This window comes from Suncus etruscus, chromosome 13 (assembly GCF_024139225.1).
Source record: "Suncus etruscus isolate mSunEtr1 chromosome 13, mSunEtr1.pri.cur, whole genome shotgun sequence".
NCBI lineage: Eukaryota > Metazoa > Chordata > Mammalia > Eulipotyphla > Soricidae > Suncus > Suncus etruscus.
Genome location: NC_064860.1, coordinates 22,972,556 through 22,983,681, shown reverse-complemented (window position 1 = coordinate 22,983,681; position 11,126 = coordinate 22,972,556). Strand labels below are relative to the sequence as shown.

Sequence of the window (11,126 nt, the reverse complement as noted above, 5' to 3'; positions counted from 1 at the left end):
GAATATTTCTTTAGATGTATTCCCTTAACAGGTATAAACCTTATTAAATATTCTCTTATATAGTGACAATTTCCTCCATTGTTTTTTGTGATCTGTTCAATAAAGAATTCTAGGAGAAAAGTCTCTGTTTAGAGTTCATGTTAGAACCAGGTTATGGGGATTGTTGAACTTGTTACCTCAGCCCCCATATGCACCAGTAATACCTTGTGGCATTGTTCCTTTTTTCATTGGCACATTAAAATGGGATAATATTACATATGCAAACAAGTTCTTATCTAATAGAGATAGGAACACACAAATTTTATAATGCATCCTGAACATTGCCATAATGACATGGCTCAGGTCTCAGAAGAACGGGCATTGTCCATTCACCCCTGAACCATGGATACCATTTATTGTCTATACCATCACCAGGAAGGAAACCTCCATCAGGTAAGACCCTACTGCTGCCCTGGCATTGACTTATTCCAAAAAGGGTTCTTTTGACACTCAGAAGACTTAACAACAGCTTCAACCTGCTTTCAGGACAGGGTTCTTCACATTGCTCCTAATGGTGAAATGAAATCAAAAGACCCTCTACATCATCCTGACTTTTATGTAGGATCTGTACAGAAGCCAGGATTTCTAACTACAGAAATCTGACTGTAACAACCGCGTTTGTGTGAAAAGCTTTTACTAGGACCACAGAGAATGACTCATGGGTTGAACAATCTAGTATATCTGGAGCCCAGAGTTGGTCTTATGCCAGAATACTTCAGGGGTTAGGCTTCCTTGTATTTAGGACAAAGGCTTTTCCTTTCTCTTTCACTCATATTTTGCTGGGCCTATGCAAACAACAACTGCAACTCAGCACACACCTTTTATTTTAACTGTACCTTTTATCTCTTATCTTTAAAAAAAGAGCTTACTAAACCTTCTGCTATTGTTTCAATGAGTTCATTGGAAGATACACTAATTTTTACAAATATAGTTGCTAATGAACTTTTTCTTCTTTCTTTTTACTTCCATTTTTTAGTTTTTATTTCTATTTTCTTTCCATTTTTTAAAAAGCTTTGCCTTCAGTCATCTTGAATCAGATGCATATGATCAGTTATGTCAATTATGTGATGTTTTTTTTAAAAAATAAATTTAAAAAAGATAAGAGTCATGGTGGTGGGAGATGGGAGGGAAGAAAGTAATCTTACCTTGAGCATGGAAGACTGTTGGAAATAAACCCAAAGAGGCTTAGTACTTCTCCCCAAGAGAAGAGCTGGTTTCTTTTAGCTTTGAACTTCTACCGATAGAAAAAAGTCAGTTGTAACAAACTTCTGTTTTCATGGAACAACAAAAAGTTAAAAAAAAAAGACTATCTCAGAATATTTTTTTCTAATACTTTCACTTTTCTGACTTACTTTCTATATTTTATGGAATCAGCTTGGAACCAGACAGTCTTCATATTGAATTTTCTCTTTAAATAACCTTAAGAGACTTTTAAGGAAATGGCTGAAGTAGCATTTGTCAACTACTAAGAAATTTGATGGTCAGAGCAGACACCGCCTCCCCAATACTGCAGCTTCTGTCTGAAGAACTTACCCAGTAAAACAAGTAGCCTTGATAATGATTCCAAAAATGTCATACAAATGATCTAAAGTCATACTACTTTTCTGCTTGATCTCACAAGAGAGCAATGCCATGCTCTGACACTCTCGATACATACCTTGGAATTGTGTTATGATTGTGGAGCAGAGCCAGGATTTTGATCCTGGAATAAGTATTTTCTAAAGTTGATTATCATATGTTTCTGGGGTTAGCATTCAATATGTCCTGTAGCTGGATCAGAAGCTGAGGGTCTAGGAACTCAGGCACTTGCACAGAGAGTGTGGTATTAGAGTAAGATGATGAGTCTTAATGCTTATTTTCCATCGTACCCATTCCTTTCTTCTATGCATGGGATCTCAAGAGTTTCCTTCATGTTGATACTCTTTTGCTAACAAAACTATGATTAAAATGAAGGGCTTCAGTGGTGTCAAAAAAAGAGAGAGATTCAAAGTACTGAGTGATGGTTACTTCATGCTGATACTCTTTTGCTAACAAAAATATGGAAACAATGAAGGGCTTCAGTGGTGCAAAAAAAAAAAAAAAGAGATTCAAAGTACTGAGTGAAAAGGTACAAGAAGTGGATTCAAGTTGGAAATTTATACATAATATGGGTCTAAAGTAATGCAGTGTAAAACAGAAACTCGAGATAGAACAGTTTTCTTAACAGTTGTCATGAAAGAGGCGATAGATCCAAAAACCCATAATGAGTAAATGAAGTGAAAAGAAGAGGCTGCAAAAGCAAATTTCCTATTTTAAAACTTTCCACCAAATCAGTCCCCTCTTGGTATTATTTTTCCATTTGACTGAAGCAATTATAGCACCTTCAAGTCATTTCCTCGAATCTGCATACTTTGAATGAATAAATGTTTAAGGATTGACTTGGGGATTTAGGGAAATTTGATGTTCTCTGAATTCAGATTCAAATTCACCCCCAAATTGAGTATTGAAGTCTTTCTTAGTCAGTTTAGTCAGTGAGTATCAGTGGAAAATAGAAGAGTTAGAAAATAGGAGCTTGGGGAGTAGTGATGAGTCCTAAGAACATTCATTTTAAGTCTTCAAGTAGATGCCAAATCTCTAAGCTCATGTAGAAAAGTAACATTCTAAAAATAACTCAGAGTTCTAAACATTCCCAAGTATTTGGGAGCATTTGAAATAATTTCATCACCTCGCTATGGCAGAGATAATGTCTCTTCCTCATCTAAGGAACACTTAATAGGCAATTGGGATAGATGAAGACCTATTCCTGCCTGATGATCAACCTCTGAGAAAGATTATAGCTTTATTCCAGCCTTGAAGATGGTTACTGATTAGATATAATCACCAGAAATGAAAATGAAACTAAGCTCTTAATATATTTTTGAAGATAAGTAGAGGAGAGGCTCTCTGCTTGGACAGCAATTGCCTTAGCAATGAAGTTTATGGCTTAACTCAGCAGTTACTTAAGTGTGTTTTCTCTCTTTTGAGCAAGATGATAACGACTAATATGATTCTTCTTACTTTTCTCCAGAGTAATGATGCAGTCTCTAATCATCCCATTGCCTGAAATTACTTTCAATATTGGCTGCAGAAGAGCAGGATTTTGTCATGGTCAGAAAGATAAAATAATAATAATAAAAGACAGGAAGAAGCAATGCATGAAATATGAGCTGTTTCTCAGAGTAGAGTAAAATGGATAGATTGTTAGAGTGGGATTTTGAAATGTCTTCAAGGGAACCATTGATATGTGTTGTTGGCCAAGCCCTGCTGTGTTTCCTTCCCCACATTCCCTTTGCCAACATGCTCTCAGGGCATCTTCTGTTGGCCCCAGAAAAAAATTTGCTTATCATAATATCATCCAAGAACAAAGTAGAGTCTATACAGCCTATCAAGAGTAGAAGGCAGGCTGCAAAGAGACTCAATCCAGAGGTACTAAGTTTAGGAGCTGGACTGAATTTAGTTGCTAGAAAAATAAACTACACAAGACTAAAGAGGCTAGGGTGTTAGGTTTTATGTGTCTAACCTGATTTGATCCCTCCCACTCCTTAGAATCCTGTTTCCCAGATTTCTAGAAGTGATTACTGAGTACAGAGCAAGTGTGGCCCCCCAACAACAACAAAATATAAATATATAAATCGACCACACAGGCATTACCAGGTTAGTGTTAGGTTACACCTTAGTTTACTTAAAACAAAAATCATCTCTGGTTCCTTACTATGCTTGTTTACAACTTGGATTTACCCCCAAACAGAGATTGTCTTTCTTGTAAACCTGGGTGGGATTGGCTCAGGATAGCCTGAGCTATCTATCTGTCTTTATTGCTCCACCCAGGGGTGGTCAATAAAAATGGCAGTTCAGGCAGGCAGCTGGCTCTACATATGAGATAGAAGATTACCAGACTACATGTGTTTCACTTTAGCCTGATTTGGATTATTTCATGTGCAAACCTGCTTTACATTTCTTCACCTGGAGTTGAAGATATGATGTCTGAGGTGATTTTACAGGTTAGGGCAGGAGTGTGTTAGAGAACTAAGATGGCACATATTACCACCCACACATGAATTCAGAATATGACCTAGCCAGTTAGTAATCTTGGCTTTCTTCTAATATGTGTGAAGGTCCCTTCATTTCCTTTACATATGTTGAATCCTATGTTCAGTTTGATGTCTTTCTAAATAAATACTTATGCATCATACCTGAAAATATAGGCTGCTAAATTTATTTAACACCAAACTTATTAGAATGATCAAATTTGTTTGAGCAACAACACAACCCACATATAAGCACAAAATCCACACATCTCACTTACATGAAAGTTGTTGAAATGGCACATTCTGCTACTCAGGAAATTGCCAAGAGGCTGGATGTTAAAACTTGGAAAAGCATCTAAGAGAACAAAGTGGTATGATTTTTGCCAAAAAAAATCCTCATCTAGCATCTATTTAATCTTAGTTTGAGTTTACACACACACAGACACACACAGACTCTCTCTCTCTCTCTCTCTCTCTCTCTCTCTCTCTCTCTCTCTCTCTCTCTCTCTCTCTCTCTCTCTCTCTCTCTCTCTCTCAGGGGTTACTCCTGGCTATGTGCTCAGAAATCGCTCCTGACTTGGGGGACATATGGAACACTGGGGGATTGAACCGCGGTCCGTCCTAGGGTCCTTGGCTAGCACCGGCAAGGCAGAAGCCTTACTGCTCCACGCCACCGCTCTGGCCCCATCTGAGTTTCCTTTTAACAAGCTTGTTGATCTAGTCTCAGAGACCACAACAGAACAGAGTAATCAATTAAAAATACAGTGATTCAATATGTTCTTCCAGTCTGTTGCATCTTTGTGCACAACAGAGAAGAGATGACAACATGAGGGATTAAAGAAATGTCAGGGTTTGATAAAAGTCCTTTAAACAACAATCTTCACTATGTATCTCTATGTTTTCAATAGCTTCTAAGAATATCCTTTTAAACAGAGAACAAAGATCTTGAGACAAATAAAAAATATATATTTTTAAAAGATAGAATATACTAACTAATGTACTGAATATTTTAAGTAGCTAAAATAGATTTGATTATAAATCATAGGCTATATTGCTTGACAGTGAAAATAAAGGTTTTGTACAAGAGGTAGCACTGTTTATACTTTCTTGGTAAAATTAAAAAATACTGGGGGGTAGAAACAATGTACATTTTATGTGAAATTTATTTCCTTTTCATCATTTGTTTTATGTTCTAGTGTCAAAATCTTTGGGAATTATGTTTTGGGGTCCTGTGTCTGATAACACATCATAGAAAAATTAATTATACTGTTGTCCCATAGTTTTGTACTCCAAAGACCAGATGAGGATATTCCATAAAGTAGAAGACAAAGAGGGTTAACTTGTCTCATTGACTCTGCTCTTCATTTCATTAGCATGAACTTTGGTTCCCAAATATGGACCTCAGGAGCATAGATCAAGTTTTTCTCAAGACAGCCCAAATTTGAACTTAGGCCAGTGACAATTGGAAACATAAAATTAGAAAAATGTGGCAAAGATAATAGAAAATAAGATTAAAAAGTTTTGTGTCTATAAAATAGTTTTATGAGAAAACTAGTTTTTGACTGTTCCAGAGTACATAAACAATTTTGCAATCATAAATCATAAACTATTTTGCAATCACAGTGCTTCAGTTAGAAAAGAGAAAAAAAAAGAAATACTATAGAGAATAATAAATATCCAGAGGTAAAACAGCCTGAGAACTAAGTTTACCTTGGTTGAAACAAGTAATGTAAATTAGCCTGAGAAACAATAGTGGAAAATATGGTGTTAGAACTACTTATGAATGAAATCTTACCACTAGGGATAAGTCATAGTACTTTAAATAAAATATAATTTAAATAAAACAACTAAAATATTACCTACATTTACCTGACTTAGAGGACTGATTTAGAAATTCTTTTTGCCTAATTTTCCAACTTAATCCCATTTTAAAAGTGTTTTTATTTTGCTTATTCTGTCATAGTTTTCTAGGCTTCTTACCTTTTTTCAAATATGCCAACACTATTCTTGAAGCAACAACTTTATACTTTTTTTGCCTTAATATTTTCCTGGCAGTCAAGTCTGGTTCTTTTATAATTGTCTCAGTCCTATCTGAAAGACCAATTGGTTTCCTTTAAACATTAGATTGTTTATTTTATCAATTCCCTGTATGAAGATATAATCATGACTTTTAGGGTTTTATTGTTGTTGTTCTATGTGTGTGTGAAGAGACTGTAAAGGGTGAAACTTAAAGAATGCACTAAAAAATCAGATGGAGGTATTTTCTTATAAGAGCACACAAGCTTTACTTTAGATTTTAGATTTACTTTAGATTTTAAAGGGAAATTTGATGGGTGCACATACATGAGGATCACATTATTCTGGTTCCTTGGTTTTGAAGGAATGTTTGATAAGAGAAGCAAAGATTAGTTTGGGCAGTTTGAACTTCTTCCACCTGAATATTCTTTGTAGTTATAAAAACTGGCAGCTCTGACTTGAGTGAAGGTTGTGGAATTTTTTTTTAGGTTGCAAGGACTCATATTTATTCCTCCTTAGAAATAACTTGTACTCTGTTGTAGATTGTGCTCTGCTAATTGGTTTGCAAAATATTTATGGTTATTTTTTTTGAGCCACACCCATTTGATGCTCAGGGGTTACTCCTGGCTAAGCGCTCAGAAATCGCCCCTGGGTTGGGGAGACCGACCATATGGGACATCGGGGGGTCGAACCACGATCCTTCCTTGGCTAGCGCTTGCAAGGCAGACACCTTACCTCTAGCGCCACCTCACCGGCCCCCTTTATGGTTATTTGTCATTATTTTTTAAAGATCATTGGTTCCTGGGAGTTATTTAGTCTTCAAAAAGTAGATGTGAGATTTGTGTCTTCATTTTTGCCTTAATATTAGTATGCTTATTATAATGTTTGTACATGCTTAAACATATATTTTTCTGACTCATACTTGGTTCTATACTTATGCTTATTATATAAAATGTTGTTTACAAAAATTTACTTTCAGTTTTTATTATTTTTCAGATCTCATAATGACTGTTTTCTAAAATTACCCAGATTATAACCCTATTTTTCCAGCTATTAGTATAATAATGAGGTTGGTGTTAGGAGTTTTGCCTGCATCCTTTGCAAAATCTTTCCCATAATATCAAATCATATTTTAAGTATTTAATTCCAAATTATGCTTTCTTGGTAATAAGCACTTCAGAAGGTACAACAATATATTGAATAAAATTATTAGAAGCTAGGGATAAAGTATTCTTTGGCTAGAGGCCAGAGCCTATACTTACCCATCATTATTATGTTGAGAATGATCAGTTATTCTCACCTTTTTGTTGCCATGATGGTGAACCCAGTTGCACACTTGATCAATATGCTAACCCATTTGGTTGTGGTATCTATAGGTGATATGAAATTTAGGGCCACTAGGGTCATGATCTGTGTGCATGGGGATTATACAGGGAATTGTACACACAGCCTCACATATACAAGACAAGTATAGGCCACAATACAATCCCAGGGCCACTACTCAACTATTATATTTTAACAATGATCTTCATGTGCTCGCTTGGGCAGCACATATACTAAAATTGGAAAGATACAGAGAAGATTAGCATGGCCCCTGCGCAAGGATGACACGCAAATTCGTGAAGCGTTCCATATTTTTTAGAAAAAAAATAATCTTCATATAAAATGGCATCTATCTGGTGCTTTTTCCAGTGATAGTACAATCTGTAGGTGCTTTCCTTGCACCAACTGAGCCAAGTTCAATCCCTGATGTCCCATATGGTTCCCAGAGTCAACTAGGAGTGAAGTCTGAGTGTAGAGCCTGGAATAACCCCTGAGTACTACTGATTGTGGCCCCAAAACAAAACGAAACAAAACAAAACGGAGCCAAGTTCAATCCCTGATCTCCCATATGCTTCCCAGAGTCCACTAGGAGTGAAGTCTGAGTGTAGAGCCTGGAATAACCCCTGAGTATTACTGAGTGTGGCCCCCAAACAAAAAAAAAACAAAACAAAACAAAGAAAATAAATAAAATAAAATGATGACTATTTGTGTTTTGCGGCACAACATAAATTTTTTTCCCTAGATCTAAGAATGATGCAAACTGTCCAACATGTAATTGTACAATCATAAAACCAAACAGTTCTTGGATATAGACTCACTAGTGATTTTATGGAGACCAAACTAAATTTCCTATGAGAGCATTATGTGAGGCATGCTGAACTCCTCCACAAATATTCTAAATCAGTGCAGTAATATTCTATTTCACAACTCAGCTCTGAAAACCTTTAGAAAGATTCTATAATCTAGGTTAAGCCAAGCATGAGATGTCATCTTTATTACACACATACATCTTTATTAACCTTGCAACTATTGTTACAAGGTCATCTTTATTAACCTTGTAACAAATGTCTTTATGAAGAGATGGTTGTTCTGGAATTCTAGGGAAATAATAAAGAGATAATATGATTATGAAAATTGACATGCTGGGGTTGGAGAGATAGCATAGAGGTAGGACATTCGCCTTGCATGCAGAATGACAGTGGTTCCAACCCTGGCATTCCATATGATCTCCAGAGACTGTCAGGAGCGATTTCTGAGTGTAGAACCAAGAGTAACCCCTGAATGCTGCCAGGTGTGACCTCCAACCTCCCTCTCCCCAAAAAAGAAAATTGACATGCTAATATTGGACATACCAACACTGAAGAGTTTATAATGGACCCAAGATATTTATTTAAACACTAGATATTTCCACTACATGCTAATTTTTAAATTTTATTTAAGTTTTAGCTTTATTTTAATTATTTAATTATTTGATTTTTATTTAGGACCACACTCAGTGACTTATTTCTGGCTCTGAACTCAGAAACTCTCCTGACCCACCAGGGAACCATGTGAGATGCTGGGAATTGAACCCAGGTCAGCTGCATGCAAAGCAAATGCCCTATGCACTGTGCTACTGCTCAGGCCCCAAGACCATAGCTTTTACTTTTTTGTTCCTTTGGGGCAAAGTTTCATTGTAAAGCAAGCTCATTACCATAGATTTATTCTTCATCTCTTCTAACATTTCCTTTGCTATTTTTTTGAGTTGATTATTTAAGAAAAAAACTAAAATTATAAGATAAAGAATCTAGTCTACTGTATGTTGTTATATGTAACCTTAAGTAGACATCTGGTTTACATTTTCTGTCTGCTTCAGAATTTTACTGGCTCTTGAAAACACGATAGGAAAATTAAAGCATGAAAAAGAAACACAGTTGGTTTTAAAATTAGACTATGGGGAAAGAATGAAGTTGCAAGAGTAAGAAAAAGTAAAATGATTTACCTCCTTCAAGGCAGATAAAGAGATTTAGCATGTCCCTCCCCAAAGAATCAAAGCATCAAACAAAATGTGCTGTCTATCTGATACTCCAAGTATCAGAATTGTTGGTGAGACAAGCTCCTCCAAGTCAGTCCATATTCCTGTTGAGGTGTATTCACTTCTTCCCAGCTCCTTTAGTCAACTATAAGAAAAAAAAAAAAAAACATCTGGAGAAATCGGATGCATGTCGAAGTTAGGAATAAACCTTGTTTTAAATCCTTAAATCTAGTTGACAATATAGTAGTGTGATATTAATAAGGGAGCTTTTTCAATAAGAACACATGGCTTTAAAAAGATAACAAAAATAAGAAAGTGGCAAATAATACTTCAAGGACAAAAACGGATTGAGACTGAATGAGGACTGGAAGAATGATCCCAGGGCAAAAATAAGATATACCACACCTGTGGTTGCTAGACAAAAATTACTTTGTATAGAAGAGTCTAAATTCAGTACATTAATGCCACTATTCATCCCAAATATTCCACAGTATACAACTCAGTGAAATATTAACTTGAGGATACTTATTTTTAGATTTTTATTTTAAGAAGCACTTCTATTCATAAAATAATCATTTTTTACAAAGATCAGCAATAGTGCATTAGGCCAATCCATAACCTTTCTGCACCTGAGAAAAGGAGTTTTGCAGCATCTTTAATAGGAATTTGAATATAGCTATATTAAGTAGCCTGGGTTTTTAAAAAAATAATTATGTCCTATTTTGTTCCATTTCCTGGTCTGGGAAACATAGGTGGTAAAGAAAATTGGTTGTGTGCATCAGACTTTTTAAGGGGTTTTCATGTTTGGGTCATTAGGTGTAGAATAGATCTGTAGAAAGGCCAAGGCTTCTGAAATAATTTTATCTGATGTAGGTGTCTTGAACTTCAGCAGCCAAGTCTTTGTTATAAGACCCACAAATGTTTAAGAGATGTGTAAAATAATTGGTTTTAAGTTGTTAAAGATATCATGGTAGAATCAAAGCTAATATAAAGCAGTCATTTTATTTACACACTTGAAATTCTTATGCTATATTAAAGAATATCACCTCTCATTTTCATACCCTCTCTCAATTTAATAGTCTGTCTTCTCTTTTATTTAGATTTTTTCTTCTTCCTACTGTAAATTTGCAAACTTGGGTTTGAATATTGGTTCTGCTGTTTCTGAGGTGATTTTTGGCAAAGATGTGCCTCATTTACTCCATTGTGTAGAGTGGTTGATATCATCATCTCCTGCCAAATGGATTATTTGGCACACAAAGGTTGACATTAATGCATGCCCCCTAAATAGCTATTTGATTTAGGTGGAAGTGGGAATGGTGGAGTTCCTGGAGGGGTTTAGAAATAATAAGGTTAAGTAAAACAGGTCCATGTATTGATATAGTGCTAATTTTGAATGATCTGTTATGTTTGGTGTATTGACATTTTAATGACCCCCAGATAATGGGAAAGTTGTGCAATTGAGATGGAGAAATTTCTTGTTATCAAAAGCACCCACCTGTTTATAAAGACATAGATAAACAGGAATGTGAAAGTCAGGAAGAGATAAAATTCTGGTTGTGTGAGAGGACTCACCTAAATTAAAATTCCCCAAATTCCTAATAGTATATCTCTTGAGATATGGTATAAATTTTGGCACCAAATTAGGCCAATTTAAAATACTTTCTGGACTCTGAACCTATGATACCCTT

At 35.6% G+C, this 11,126-nt stretch overlaps 1 non-coding gene across 1 annotated transcript; it reads left to right on the top strand.

The window, feature by feature from the left end:
• The first annotated feature begins 7,633 nt into the window (after positions 1-7,633).
• On the top strand, positions 7,634-7,740 carry LOC126026587 (U6 spliceosomal RNA). Its single transcript, XR_007501811.1, has one exon. It is a non-coding gene; the product is annotated as a U6 spliceosomal RNA (small nuclear RNA).
• The last annotated feature ends 3,386 nt before the right edge of the window (positions 7,741-11,126 follow it).